Here is a 16,529-nt window from a genome sequence, read left to right as displayed (position 1 = left end):
TCTGTTGGTATTTTGAGCTTTGCCTAATTCTTGCTGTAAAAAATACCTCACTGAAACATTACTCATTGTTTTTCACCTTTTCAGATGTTGTCTGCCGGCATACAAAATGTCATCTGGCGGCACAAGTATGGATATATGCTTCAGAAAAAATTCCTGCTCTGAGAAAAGCTCGATTAATGGCAATAGTATCATATCTCAACAGCCTTATCAGACTGATCCAGTAGATGAGATGCTGAGCTTGTAACAATTTAAAAAAAAAAAAAAGTTAAATGAAATTTAAAATCAAATTATACAACATTTCTCAGACTATGTTGGAAGGAATTATATTTCTAAATAGAGTAATTAAAGTTTTTTCTGTTCTCTTTATCTTTTTTTTTTTTTTTTCTTCCACACAACCTATGGCTGCACTGAGGTTTCAGTAAACTGAAATTTCTAACATTCTTCTGTCATTGCTCTGGTGTAAGCATTTTTCATTACTTCATGCAACCATTATTTGAAGTAGGATATCTTTAAAGTAAAGAAATTTAGCATTTGTACTGCTACTATCATGACAGCTGAAATGTATTAGTTTTTTTCTATGTCAAAAAACAAATCTATAAATGCAAATTTTGCTGACTTTCTGAAAAAAAGCGCATCAGTGTTGAACAAAAATTTACCATCATGAGCTTACAAATTCTCATTCTTTTGCACTCTTTTTTTCTCAATATTGAGATATAATAAGAGCTTTATACCTGAGAAGAGAATGTTAATGCTCATCTCTCTAGAATATTTATTAAAGTAATAAAAAAGTGGGTAAAGCCAGAAGATGAGATCTAATGGGATCACCACAAAAACAGAGTAAAAATTATACATGCATTATTCTCTGAATATGATAAGTTTTGCTTTAAAACTTTTTCAAGTACCAACTGACATTTTACCAATGTCTCCACCTGAAAGTACTGGATGCTGATGAGTTAAGTAATTGGTTTTGGCTCACAAAGCTCATCCATTGTGAAGAATTATTCATATGCTGTCATTTATTTTGTGAAGTATGACATATCTCCATGTGGAATGTAATAAAAATAATATAGCTTAGACAATATAGATTTGTTTTGCTCATTTGATAGAATTTTTAAAAGGTTGAATTTATGTCAGTTGCACTGAATATTTTATGAGACCTCCCTTTTGTAGAATCATCTACAGCATTTGAAACTCCTCTGATTAAAATACTTCAAAATCCTCACTTCTGAGTGAAAAATATGAGCAGTGGAGGCCTTGAATTTGGTACAATATTTTTCTGTGAAGAGACTGGACTACCTGGTAAGATTTTTGAAGGAGGTCTGTCATACTATGAAGCAGTCTCTTCTGCAGGGGCCAGTTCTGTAGGGAAGCTCCTGAGTATGTTGCTTCATCCCTCCGTACCAGCCAAGGACATCTGTCCTGGATCAGCACACCTATGGATGGTAAAATAACATTTTTTCAGACTGTGATTTCTCAAGCAAAGGTAAGTCCAGCCTGACTATTCCACTGCACTACTTTGGGAGGACTTCATGCAAAGACCAAAGAAAATTTCTAAGGAAATTTCAAAGCATAGAGAGAACAGGATTTAGGGACTGATGTCTAATGCACTGCAGATCCTAACTTTTCCCAATGTTCCTTACCTGCAGAAGTGTATATCCTTATTTTTCCTTCCACCCATTATGAGAATCCCTCACATTTCTTCTGGTAATCTGTGGCAGGTGCACCCGTCCAATGAAAACAGGGCTTCTTGGCTGCTGAAGTGTAGCAGCTGTTGATTGCCTTTGTTCTCAGGGCTTCACAGTAGTAGGGGGCCTTTGGCCAATAGGAGCCACTATTGACTACAGATCAGATTCAGTCTGGGTATAAATGGAGTCCCCATTTTGATCTAGTCCCCCTGGAACAGCAAGTTGTTGTTGAGGACTCTCCCTTTTGGTTGGGATGCTGCCCAAGGAAACTCCTTGAGGTTACTTGGGTCAGGATACTGCCCTGAGAATTTCCTCGAGGTTGAGAGCCCTCACTTGTTAGGTGAGTGATAGAGCATTTTGGGTTGTCATTAAACCCGGGGAAGTGATAGGGTGTTTTGGATTGTCATTAAACCTTAGAAAGTGATACAGCACTTTGGGTTGTTGTTAAACCCTAGGAAGTTTTGTTCTCCTCTCATGGACATTTGAACCTGTAATTGAATAGTTGCAGAGGGCTAGTTAATTGTGTGTTAATAAATTTTTGGTTGTTGTTTGTTTATTTGAGAGCCTCCATAACTTAATCAAAAGCAGTTTTGTGGAAATCCAAGAAAAGGTAGGGAGAAGCCATATAAAAATGGGGAAAGGGGTGTGGAGGTGGAACACTTTTTGGACCTGCATCATGGCCAAAGAAAATAAGCAAACAACATTTAATCAAAGCAACTAGATCTAATTACTTAAATGAAGGCAAATAGTTCTGGAGTAGAACTCTTGATAGAGTAAATGTCATGAACTTGTGCTAAATTCTTCTTAAGACAGAAACGGATGACGAAACTGTTGAGAAGTTGATGACTACCAAAACTCTTTGAATAATTTCAAAATTGTTTTGTCTATTGAAGTACTTCCTCCACTACAAGAGAACCTCCAAGTCAAGCTCTAAGTTGAATTATGTAATAGTACTATATATGCAGTACAGTAGTTGCAAAAGAGAACACCCTCATAGCAAAGCAAAAAACCTTGCCCAAACTGTCAAAGTCATAATTCAACTTGAGCCGGGAAGCAAACAAAAATAACACAAAAAAGAAAAAAATTATTATAGGATGGTCCAAAACCCAAATGTATATCTAGGAATTGTCATTTAAATAAATTATACTTTAAAACTGAAAGTACTTATGCACAGTGGTTTCTCTTGAATGGAAATGTCCATGCACATTATTAATTTCACCATTCCAGAGAAGTTATTGGCTTAAAAGCAAAAACTTATTCAATTTAATTTCTACTGTGACGGTTTGGAGTATAAAGAGACTACTACATAACTCTCCACTTTAATAAAAAACAACATATAGTTGCATATACTAACTTCTTCAGAAATCCAAAAAGAAGAATACAATTAAATAAAATTAAAAAGACAATTCTGCAGTTTTAACAGTACTCTGAAGTCTATGTGATTCTGTAAGTGTCCTGGTTTCGTCTATGATAGAGTTAATTTTTCTTATTAAGTAGAAGAGTGCTGTGTTTTGGATTCAGTATGGGATTTGGCATGGAAGAATGTTGATAATACACTGTTTTCAGTGGTTGCTAAGACATCAAGGACTTTCCAGCTGCCCATGTCTTGCCCATGTGGAGGTGTATAAGAAACTGGGAGGCATCACAGCCAGAGCATCAGACCCAAATTATCTAATGAAATATTCCATGTCATGTAACATCATGCTCAGTATATAAAGGAGGCTCAGCTGGAAAGGAGAAGGTTCTCTCTCACTTCTGGGACTGCGGTTTCAGGATCTTGGTTTTTTTCCAGATGGCTGGCTGGGAACAGGCTGGGTATCGGTTGATGCATGGTGAGCAATTGCATTGTACATTACCTGTTTGTATTTTCTATTATTGTTATTGTTTTATTTTATTTCAACTGTTAATTTTTTTTATCTCAACCTACAAGTCTGCCTAACTTTACCCCTTCAATTCTCTATCCCATCCTCCAGAAGGGGCAAGGGCAACAGCAGCTGTGTGGTGTTTGGCTGCTGGACAGGTTTAAACCACAACAGTAGGGTAGAACACTTGCTTTATTATTTCTATTTACTTAGTTTTAGACACCTATGTTTGAAAGATTTTCTGTAAGACCATGTTCAAACTATCCAACCCCTCTGACCAACCTGTGCAGGTGGTCAGTCACCCTTGAAGTAGAAAAAAGTTTCCTGATGTTCAGAGGGAAACTCCTGTGTTTCTGTTTGTGCCCACTGCCTCTGGTCCTGTCACTGGGCACCAGTGAAAAAAAAAACGGCTCCATATTCTTTACACCCTTCCCTTCAGGTATTTGTGCACATGAATAATTTTACCCCTGAACCTTCTCTTCTCCAAGCTAAATATTTCCAGCTCTCTCAGCCTTTCATCATAGGAGAGATGCTCCTCCAGGTCCTTCATCATCTTAGCAGCCCTTTGCTGAACTCTTTCCAGTATGTCCATGTCTCTTATATGAGGAGTTCGGAACTAGACACAGTACTCCAGGTGTGACATTACCAGTGCTGAGGGGAACGATCACCTTTGTTGATCTCCTGGAAATGCTCCTAATGCAGCCCAGGATACCATTAGCCTTCTTTGTGGGAATGGCACATTGTAGGTTTATGTTCAGCCCAGTGTCTATCAGGATGAACCCCAGGTCCTTTTCTGCAAAACTGCTTCCCAGCTGGTGCCTGGGATTGTTCCTCCCCATGTGCAGGACTTTGCACTTCCACTTGTTGAAATTCATGAGATTCATTGACCCACTTCTCTAGCCAGTTGAGGTCCCTCTGAATGGCAGCACGAGCTCCCGGCATATCAACCCCTCCTCCCTGTTTGGTGTCATCAACAAACATGCAGAGGTTGCACTCTGCCTCATCATCAAGACCATACATGAAGATGTTAAACAGGACTCAACCCAATACTGACCACTGGGGTGTACTACTAGTCACTGGCCTCCAACTAGACTTTGGGCCACTGATCACCACCCGCAGTGTCCAGCCATCCATCCAGCCAGTTTTCAATCCTCTCACTCTCTGCTCATCTAGTCCATACATCAACAGCTTCTCTATGAGGATGTCATAGGAGACACTGTCATAGGCCTTACTGAAGTCAAGGTAGACAATCTCTACTGCTCTCATCTTGTCTACCAGGCCAGTCATTTCATCATGAAAGTTTATCAAGTTGATCAAGCATGAGTTCCCCTTGGTGAAGCCATGCTGACTAGTCCTGATGACTTTCGTGTCCTTCATGTGCTTAGATATGGTTTCCAGCATTAGCTGCTCTATCACCTTCCCAGGGATCAAGGTGAGGCTAACCTGCCTGTAGTTCCCTGGGTCCTCCTTCCTGCCATTTTTGAAGACAGGAGTGACATTTGCTTTTTTCCTGTCCTTAGGCACTTCTCCCAGTCACCATGATCATTCGAAGATTATTGAGAATGGCCTCAAAATTATATCTGCCAGCTCCCTCAGTACTCATGGGTGCAACCCATCAGGGCCCATGGACTTATGTACATCCAATTTGCTTAAGTGTTCCCTGACCTGATCCTCTTCCATCAAGGGTGCATCTGCCTTGTTCCAGCCTTTCTTCCCTTCCTTTCTCTGGGATCTGAGATGCCTGAAGGATGCTCTTTCTAGTAAAGACTGAGGAAAAGTAGGCATTGAGTTCTTCAGACTTTTCTATGTCCTGTGTCACCCGGTCTCCTGCCTCATTCAGCAGTGTTCCCACATTTTCCCTGGGTTTCCTTTTACCATCTGTGTACTTATAGAAGCCCTTCTTGTTGCCTTCACTTCCCTCATCAGATTCAGCTCAAGCTGGGTTTTGCCTCTGTACACTCAGACAATGTTTCTGTATTCCTCCCAAGTTACCACCCTCTGTATGCTTCATTTCCGTGTCTGAGTTTTCCCAGGAGCTCCTTCTTCATCCACACAGGCCTCCTGCCAATTTTGCCTGACTTCTTACTCACAGGGATGGAGCTTTCTTGAGCTTGGAGGGGGTGATCCATGAATATTAACCAGCTTTCTTAGGGCCATCTTCTGCCTATGGCCTTTTCCTGTGGGATTCCTCCAAGCAGCTCTTAAAAGAGGATGAAGTCTTCTCTCCTGAAGTCCAGGGTTGTGAGCTTGCTTTTCATTCTCTTTTCTGCCCTCAGGATGCTGAATTCCACTATCTCATGGTCACTGCTACCTTTTACCTTCACATCCCCAATGAGCCCCTCCTTGTTGGTAAGTATAAGGTATGGCAAAGCACTTCTCATAACTTCTGTATCATTTGGATTAGGAAGTTGTCATTGATGCACTTCAGAAACCTCTTGGATTGCTTATGCCATGTTGTGTTGTCCCTTCAGCAGATACAGGGGTGCTTAAAATTCCCCATGAGGACCAGAGCCTGTGAAGATGAGACTATTTCTAGATGTCTGTAGTAGGTCTCATCCCCTTGTTCTTCCTGGTCAGGTGGCCTATAACAGACACACACTACAATGTCACCCACGTAGGTCTGCTTTTTAATCCTTATCATAAGTTCTCAACTGGTTCATTATGATGAGCTCTTAGATCATCACATTCCATAATCTTACAGAATTTATTCAGAAGCAGAGAATTTGATAAACATGAACAGAATTTATCATGTTTAATAAATCTTTCATCCAGATTTAGATTGATTTTAGTTTGTTTGTTTGTTTGTTTGCTTGAACACTGTCGTTCATGCACTTTCTAGTGAATGGTTGTATTGTTATTTTCTACTTCAGAGCTAATTATTTCATTAATCCAGTGAATAATCTGGTCCTTCTCTAGGAAAAAAAAAACAAAAAAAACCAAAAAAAACCAACTTGCATTTTAAGTTTGAATATAAAGACTTCTTTTTAATAAATCTTTCATGTTCGTTTTAGGGAGAGCTATTACAAGCTCCAACTCACAGACTGCAATTCAAGTTTAAGTAAGAAGAAAATATAATAACACAAACATCTTCAGGCTGTCATTTTTATGGAGCTGTTGTTTTGAGAATATGGTTCAAAATTTGTCTCTTCCTTATATCCCAATTCTCAACTTTTTTGAGTTCTATGTAAGTTAAAAAAGAAATACAGTGAATAACCTAAGAAAAAGGAAAAAACCAAGTATTCTTGTGTTCAATTATTTACTAGAGCAAACAACAAAGTCACTGTGAAATAATACTGAAACTTGGAGAAGAATTTTGCCAAATATAATTTCTAAATTGCTGTTATTGAGGAATTTCCATTAAAACTTCAAAATCAATAAATAAACTGTAGCAAGGAAATACACTGCAGAAAATCAGAAATCACAAAGAAAGAAACAAAAAATATTAATGGAAACACCATATTAACTAGCTAGACTAATTTTCTGACAGATTGAAAATTCTTAGATTAGATCAGAATACATTATTTGTAGTGCCTAGAGGACAGAAGCTGTATTGATGCTCAAGAGAAAGGCATTTTGGGAAGAAAGTCTACCCTAACTTAAGAAAAATCTGGGAAAAAAAAGCTTTAATTCTTTGGTCAATAATAAAGATTTTGCTAGGAGATGCTGGAAGGAGAAGTGATTTGCAGCTACAAGGAAACTCAACCAGTTTGTTGTATGATTTGTCCAAAGAGGCTACAATTGTCAAGCTTGGGAATAACAATTTTAAGTATTTATGTACTTTATTTATGGTGTAAAAATATGGTCTGATTTAAAAAATGGGTAGATTCACTTGGAAGTATTAATTTTGTGTTTTCCAGTTTCTCTCTGCAACCACAATGTCTATAAACACTTCTGTTTAAAATGAAAGCTTACATTATTACTTAAGCAACTGTCTCAGGGATTTGGGATTTTAGAAAAACTCTCATTAAGCCTTGTGGGACTTGCAATAGAAATATGATGCTAAGCTTAAGGGTATACTGGTAAAGCCAGCATAAAACTTTGAACAATTCAGTCCCGAGTCTTAGTCTGAGAAGTCTTTATCATGATGTTCTACAGTAAAACTAAATTAACAAGTTACAGGCTTTGAATCAAACAATTCACAGATCGAATGCTATATAGGAAACCTATCCAGTCTGTTCAGAATATGTGAAAGTAAAATATCCGTATAACAGGAACATGAACATCTTTGTAGTATCTTATAGTTTAGGTTATGAAACCACAAGAGAACAAAAAGAAGAGAAAAAAATAAAGGAATAGTCTCTGCAGTAAAATAAATGAAGAACTCATTTCATAGAGCCCTTGATTTATGAGGTGTTTGAATGGTAGATAATTTGGCTAGGTATAAATTTCCTTTCATAATAAGATACTAGCAAATAATGCTCAGAAAAATGAAAATCTTGAAATAGCCATAGGAACACTATAAAAAATAATTTCAGATAATTGGCAAAGATGATGAGTGTCAGTTTAAATAAAGGGAGCACATAGCAGAAGATAAAACAATACCAGCCTCATCTCAAATATTCATAATAGTAAGAAAAAACATAGGCTGATAACAAATCTGTGTTATGGGGTTATTGCTTCACATATAATTCAAATATGTTAACTTATGAGGCACATCATAGGCTGTGCTGAGTTTGCATATGTGGCAGAGATTTCTGGTAGCAGGGGTGGGGGCTAGAGCCTTGTGAGAACCTTCTCAAAGCTCCCCCAGCACCAAGTTGGACCTGCCTCTGGCCAAGGCTGAGCCAAATAGTGACGGTGGCTGTGCCTCTGTGATAGCATATTTAAGAATGGGAACCTGGGAGAAGGAGCTGGAGTTATGAGGAGATGCGAGGAGGACACCTATGCAAACACTGAGGTCAGAGGAGGAAAGTGGGGAGGTGTGCCGGTGCAGACTCCCCTGCAGCCCATGGTGAAATGGCAGGCCGCACCCCTGCTGCCCATGGAGGTCCACAGTGCAGCAGATGGATGCTGGAGCAGGTGCCTGCACACAAAGAAGGCTGTGACTCTGTGGAAAGAAGCTCACACTGTTGTAGTTCAAAGCTGAGAGGACTGCAACATGCGGGGTGGTAGCTCATTCCAGCATCTACATGACGTCCTTTCACAACCAAGTTCTCTACCCGAGCAGCAATATTGGCAGCAATATCAGCAAAATTCAGCAGCCCAGATGGGTTTGCCTCTGTGCTACCAGTTGCTCTGATTCCATTGTTGTAACCACCCCCACAGGGCATTTGCCACCATCCATAAGTCAGTATAGACATTGTAAGGAACTGAAGGAAGTAATGCCTCAAACATTCATCAACACAGAAAACATCAAGGACAAGCTGTGGCCTTTGTGATTAGTCTCATGAATGTCACCCAAGGAAGCTGGAGTGTATTGAAGGATGCACCTCCCACTCTTTGCAGTTGTATTGACAAAAATCAGATAAGCCTCAAAGGGGGAGTCGTGGATTGAGTGAAACCAAATGTTTCCCCTCAGGCACAAGTACTGCTCATCATTGGCTCCAGTGTAAGCCTGATATTTTGTGGTTTTATTCTGTCAGCCAGACACCATGTTTGCCTTGCTAAGGACTTCACACATTTGTCATTGAAGAGGTCACAAGAACTCGTAAGAGGTGATCATTTCTGCCCCCAAGAGGGATGACTGCTCAAGAAGCACAAAGTCAGCAAAATTCTGGAGACTTAGAAAAAACACAAAGTATGCTAATCAGCTGACAAAATGAATTTAAAAGGCGACAGACACTTTGTTGTGTGGTACACCCACCACCCAAGACTACCAGACCTGAGAGAACACTGGATCCAGGGGTGGTGATCTGGATTTCTTTGACTCTCTTTCTCTCCTTCCTTTTTCTTTCCTTTCCTTCCTTTTCTTTCTTATAGATTTATAAGACACCACATTGCTTATTATCCTTTCCCAAGTTTAAAATGTTTTCTACCACAAGTAAAACATTTTAACCAGTCATTTGGTGTAATTTCACCTTAATTTAACCCGAGGGGATCACAGAACTGTTGCGACTCTGTGGGCTTCCAATCTGGGTCATGACAGAGATAGAGTACCAGCCACCTTTCTTGCTCAGTGATATTTAAGGCCAGCTGGATGGTTTTCACCTCTGCAAAATTACTCAATTCACCTTCTTCTTCAGCAGCTTTGGTGACCTTTCACATGGGGCTCCACACAGCTGCCTTCCACCTTTGATGTTTCCCTATAATGTGACAGGACCCACTGGTAAACAGGGCATATCACTTCTCATTATCCAATAGTTTATTATATGGTGGGGCCTCTTCAGCACGCGTTACCTCCTCCTCTGGCGCCATTCCAATATCTTTGCCTTCTGGTCAGTTTGTGATCAGTTCCAGTATTCCTAAGTGGCTAGAGCTCCTTATTCAACCCCATTGTGTGATTAACGCAACCTATTTACTCCATGTGGCATCAGTTGCATGGTGCGTAGAGTGGACACTCCCTTTGAACATCCAGCCCAGCACCAGCAGTCAGGGTGCCAGGAGGAGCTGTGCTTCAGTGCCAATCACCTCCGAAGCAGCTCGGACCCCTTCATATGCTGCCAATATCTCTTTTTCAGTTGGAGTATAGAGGGTTTTAGATCCTCTATATTTCTGACTCCAAAACCCCAGGGGTTGACCCTGAGTCTCCCCTGGTGCTCTCTGCCAGAGATGCCAGGTAAGACCATCCTCCCTGGCTGTGGTGTAGAGCACAATCTTAACATCCTGTCCTGTCTGAACTGGCCTGAGGGCTACTGCATGAACTATTTCCTGTTTAATTTTTTAAAAACTTTGTCATAGTTCAGGTCCCCACATAAAAATCATTCTTTTTCCAGGTCACTTGATAAAGAGGGCTTATAATCTGACTGTGATTTGGAATATGCAGTGTCTAGAAACCTACAATGCCTAAGAAAGCTTGCATTTCCTTTTTTGTTAGTCAGTGGGTATATAAATGTTATTTTATTAATCATCTCCATTGGAATCTGTCAACGTCCATCTTGCCATTGTATTCCTAAAAATTAAATCTCCTGTGCAGGTTCCTTGACCTTACCTCGCTTTATGGAAAAACTGGCTCTCAGAAGGATTTGGACTATTTTCTCCCCTTTCTCAAAAACTTCTGCTGTATTACCCCATACAATGATATCATCAATGTATTGCAGGTGTGTAGTCTGGATCAGTCCATGGCAAACGGTGGGACTGTGTTTCCACCCCTGGTGCAGTCGATTCCAGGTGTATTAGACACTCCTCCAAGTAAAAGCAAACTGCAGCCTGCATTCTGCTGCCAAAGGGATTGAGGACACATTAGCAATATCAGTTGTGGCATACCACTTTGACTCTAGTTCGTATTGAAGTTCTAACATGTCCAGCATGGCAGCACTCAATGGTGGTGTGACTCCATTCAGGCCATCATAGTCTACTGTCAGTCTCCGTTTTCCATTAGACTTTCACACTGGCCATATGGGGCTATTAAAGGGTGAGTGAGTCTTGTTGATCACTCCTTGGCTCTCTAGTCAACCAATCAGTTCATGGATAGGAATGACAGAGTCTTGGTTGGTGTGATATTGCTGTCAGTGCACTGCTGTAGTAGCAATTGTCACTAGTTGTTCTTCAACCCAGAGCAATCCCACAACAGAATGATCCTCTGAGAGACCAGGTAACACACACAGCTGTTTAATTTCCCCTACCTCCAAGGCAGCTATACCAAAAGTTCACCAGTACCCTTTCGGGTCTTTGAAATACCCTCTTCTGAGACAAACTATACTAAGAATACATGGAGCTTCTGGACCAGTCACAATGGGGTGCTTTTTTCACTCATTCCCAGTTAGGCTAACCTCAGCCTCCAACACAGTCAGCTTTTGAGAATCCCCTGTCACTTCTGAAATACAAATGGGTGTTGCACCTTTAAAACTCTATGGCATTTGGGTACATTGGGTGCCAGTGTCTACTACAGCCTTATACTCCTGGGGTTCAGAAGTGCCAGACGATCGAATCACCACAGTCCAGTAAACTCGATTGTCCCTCTCCTCCACCTGGCTGGAGGCAGGGCCCCTCTAACACTGGTCATAGTATCCACTATCAATGAATGGGTTAGTGTGGCATACGTGTCTCAGTCTCATCTTGGTCACTCACTTCTCATGAATATGGATCAAAAGTTCTTCTCATAGGATCAGGAGAATAGTCAACCTTTCTGATCTGTTTGGACAACTGATTGCTGGAAACTGGAGAGGCATTTCTCCTGAAACAACCCCGATTTGTAGTTGTTCTTCCTTCCAACTCATGTATCCGCTCTTCTAGGAGCTAGGTAGATTTTTCCATCCCATTTTCATGTATTTTCCATGGTCACACAGGAAATACTACAGGTTCTCCTGTGGTGTATACCTGTTCTCTTGAGCAGGGAAATGCTTACTCCTAATAGCTGAGATCCTAGTCTGTGCAGGTGTATGAGAGATGAGAAACCAGGCCTGTGAGAAACTAAGAAAAACAGCCTGAGAAAGCAAAAGTTGAGGCTGATCTAAGAAATGCCTCAAACACTCGCAAGACAAAACTATGAGTCACAGGATGAATTCTGTGGAGGTCGAAGCTGATAAGGCTGCCCAAATAACATAAGATGCAGCTGGAGGAGGGAGCCCTGTGAAGACAGGATGGCTCTGCTCTGGTGCACCTGGACAAATTTCAAGGGCCATCTGTCTGGTGAATGACCTTTGGTTCATTATCCACAAAATGCATATTAAAGTTAACACCCTCAATATGCTAACGAGAGCTAACATGATCATGCTAATTACACCATACCATGAAACACCTTACCCCTCCCCGTACATGGGATACATAGGTGTGTGGATCGACCTAGGGGATGGACCCAAGGAAAGTGTGTATAAATCAAGGGCGGGGGAAGAAAGGGGATGTGCCCTGGAGAGTGCAGTGAAGCGAAGAAGATGGATGCAAGTGAAAAAGACAGATGCTTCCTGTGCCTCCTGGAACCCTTGCTGGCGGGATCAGCGCAGAAACCCCGACCGGTGATCTGTATTTCCCCATTCCCTCTATCTCCCTCTTTTCCCTTTCCCATTAAGAAATGCAAGGCATATTATATTGCTTGTCACAACTTGCTATATACTTAGCCAACTATCGTGTGTTTAGTTAGTACATTATGGGTAGTTAATGAATGTTTAGACTTGGGAGACTTGTTGTCCACTCCATTGGGGATTTGCAAATCTGAGTCACTTGTCTCCCTCATCTGAGCGGGATGTGACAAGGTGGGGAGTAGGACATGTCCTCTTTGAATTGATGGAATTCTTGGGAGAGTTTTTTAACAGCTTTGATGAGGGAGGAAGAGAGACTTTCTTCATATTGCTGGAGTTGACCAGCCAATTCATCCACTGTTGGCCCCTCTTCATCTCTGCAGTCCATTACTGCTAATGCATTGACATACGATGATGATGTGCTCCATAAAACTTCCTCCACATGGACCGGGTACATTGGACTTCTTCTGGACCTGTGGGTAACCATGCATTGTCTGGATCATAATAAACGATCTCCTTCATGGCAAGTTCCCTCAAGTATTGGATACCTCTCTCCATAGTGGTCCACTTACTTGGATGACATAAAAAATCTTCCTCAAAGGGATACCTCTCCATCGTGCTTGACAAGAGTTGCCTCCAGAGACTGAGATGTTGTTTCCAACTGCCTTGTCAATATCCCTTCCCTAGTCAGGCATTGCAGCTGCCTGGCCTCCCTACCCTCTAATTCCATACTATTGGCCTTGCTATCCCAGCATCTGAGCAACCAGGTAACGAGTTGCTCACCTGGATGGCAGCTGAAATCCTTTAGCATGTCTCACAGCTCACTCAGGAACAAGGATCTGGTGATTACCACTGGTTCTGCCTCCTCCTCCTGTTCTAGTGATGGTCCTGGCTAATCGTCATCCTTTAGAGTGCAAGGGGATCTTTTTGTATGTTTCTTCTTATGTATAGGAACAAATGACACTGTCATGGGTTGGTTCTTTGATTCAGCTACAGTGACTGTCATCAGGGTTGGATTAGCTGCAATACCTGTTGCCAGAGCTGGAGTGGCTGCAGTGGCTGTTGTGGATGTGGCTGCAATCTGTCAATTTGTTATTAGTGATTTGTGGAAACAGACTCTACAACTCAGAGAGAGTTATATATCAGGTATGTTTACTCCGGCGCCGGGGTGCAAGGGGATCTCTCCACAAAGCTTGCACATTAACAGTACATTTTACCAAAAACTTACAGAGTGTGGATATACATATTCATTGGATTACATAATACAAATATACATATGCATAAGTAAGGCTGGGTTAGTTCAAAAGGCTGGTGCCAGCAGTTTATGTTCTCTTTGCATCTGCGCATTGCCTCCTGGTGGTCGTCTCCTCGGAGCATGCGCAGATTCTCTTAGCCAATTTCTTGAATAACAAGAGTGGTTTCAGCCAATTTACTCATTCTATCTTATCTAAAAGTGCCAGTGTGTCCATTTCTACTGTCCATATATGGCTATCCATTCATTACAAAGACTAAACTAGTTAGAGCACATCTGCTTTCCAAGGACAAGAAACATTTTTGCCGAACAGAGTAATTCTTGGTAAGTTTCCACAGAAACTGCTTTGTTTTGATGAACACAGTAACAGTAGCTTTTGGTAAGCTTCCACAGAACAGTCAGGGCAAGCAGGATTATTAAGCAATATTCAGAAATCATTGTAAATTGTTATAAGTAAATAAGTTACAAAGCAGGTGATCATTTCCTTGTATCATCAGATCCAGAGACCTTCTCTTCCCTTTGAGGGTACTGAATACTGTTTAATAGGGCTCAGTAGGCATGGGCCAGGCTCCAGCATATTGCAGTGATCTGTGTCTCTCTGGAATTACCAGGGCGACAGCACACTTCTTCCAAAATATTTTATTAGCTCTTCAGGATTCTGTACCTGTTCAGGAGTGAAGTTCCAATATGCTGGAGGTGCTCACTGTCTTAGGTACTTGTCCATGATATCCCACACCCCCAGCCACTCACAATTCTCCAGCCTTGGGGTAGATCTCCAGATGATACTCTTAAATAGTTGCTTAACCCTGAACAAAACCTGAACAAAGCCTGAATCACATGCAGGAACACACTGGCTTCAGGCAGTAAGGCAGTAAGTGTTAGAGCCAACGTTCCAAGGATATCTGAAATTCCCAAAATTGTGAAACACAATTGAAAGTAGCCTCAGGAGCGATGACTTCATCATGCCATAAATCAGTGTAACATAGTACAGCAAAACAAAAATCTTAATCCAACTCCCACGAATGGTAGTCAGCAGCATGGGGACTATATACAGCAAATGAGTTGATGAAATTTTAAGAAACCAAGTTACATGACCACCAACTGATAAGCCTGATAACTAATAAGACAATATAATGAATGCTTATAACAAATTAATTATGACATACCGATCAGATCAGTTGTTATCTCAACCCTTGGAGTCCCACGCTGGGTACCAAAAAGGACTGTTGTGGTTTGAACTCAGCTGGCAGCCAAACACCATGCAGCTGGTAGCTCACCTCCCCCCACCCAGTGAATGGGGGAGGAGACTGGAAGGATGTCACAGATTAAAAAATTAACACGATAAAGATTTAGCAGCAGATCAAGATTTATTAACAACTAGCAGCACTTAATCATTAACCAATTTAAAGATTTACAAAATAATTCAGTATAATATGTCAAAATTAAAATAGTGACTTAACTACAAATTCGAAGATGACAAGATTCACACTAGCTAGTACCTTAAGGCACCTTATTTGTACCTTAATGTACCTTAAACCAATACATATACATATGCACATTCACAAACACAAGACATGCAAACAGACAGACAAAAGTATTTGAATCCAGTTGTCGCTGTTGAGACGGACACGACAAACACCGAGTTGTGCAAAATGGCTACTTTATTGTTCTAACAAGACTTTTTATATCTTTATTAGGAGTATGTGTCCATATATGATTGGTTTAATTAGAGACTAACAGTTCATGATTGGATGACCTCTTCTCTGTTGCAACCTCGATAACCTTCCTTTCCTTGCGGTCAGGCAGTTCCTGTCTGGTAGTTCCTTACTCTTGTTTACTCAGCTCTTCTTGGGACTTTCAAGTCTCTTAAGGGTATACGGGTATCTGCTCAAGGTCAATATCAAACTTACATTCTGATCCCTCGGACCAGCCTAGTTCTCCTATAATTCCCCCTTTTTTTATTTGTGCTACAAAAATTGCCTGTGCCATCTGCTGCAGGTCTCTTTGCAACAGAGACACAAGACATGGCAACATTAATAACACAACTACAATGATGAACAAAAGCAACAACCCAGTTTTTATCAAAGATAACAACCACCCTGATAGTCCCCATCCTTTAAACAAATTATTCAGGCAATCCCATCCATCATTTGCCTCTAACTTCTTCACTCCTTTCAGAAGCTGGATACTTTTATGTATTGATTTCGAGTGATCTGACAAAGTCATACAACACATTCCGTCAAAGTCTTCACAACCATGTCCTTGGGCTAATAACAAAAAATCTATTGCAGCTCTATTTTGTAATGTAGCATGCCTAACACTGTCAACATCAGTCAACAAGCCATAACAAGCCAAATACAATGGGCAGGGTACCAACGCAGCCCATGTTCTGTGGAGACACAAGCATAACCCCTGCCCCAGGTGATTAGGTTATAAGGCTGAGACCACTGCCCCGTCTGTAAATCCTTAACACGCACCAAGGCAGTTCCCCGTACCTCCTGAGTTGAAGAAAAAGAGGCAAAATGTCTCTCAATGGGAGGGACCAACCCTTTCTCAGGCATGGTTAAAAAGTTTAATACATAAATGGCCTTTGTCAACTAGGCCTCTGGGGGCTCCCCTTCCATTCCCCCTTTCTGTTTTTGAAGTAGGCTTTTCAGGGTACCATGGGCACGTTCAA

The sequence above is a fragment of the Strix aluco genome, chromosome Z (genome assembly GCF_031877795.1).
Source record: "Strix aluco isolate bStrAlu1 chromosome Z, bStrAlu1.hap1, whole genome shotgun sequence".
In the NCBI taxonomy this organism is placed as follows: domain Eukaryota; kingdom Metazoa; phylum Chordata; class Aves; order Strigiformes; family Strigidae; genus Strix; species Strix aluco.
Note: the sequence above shows the minus strand (reverse complement) of the source record.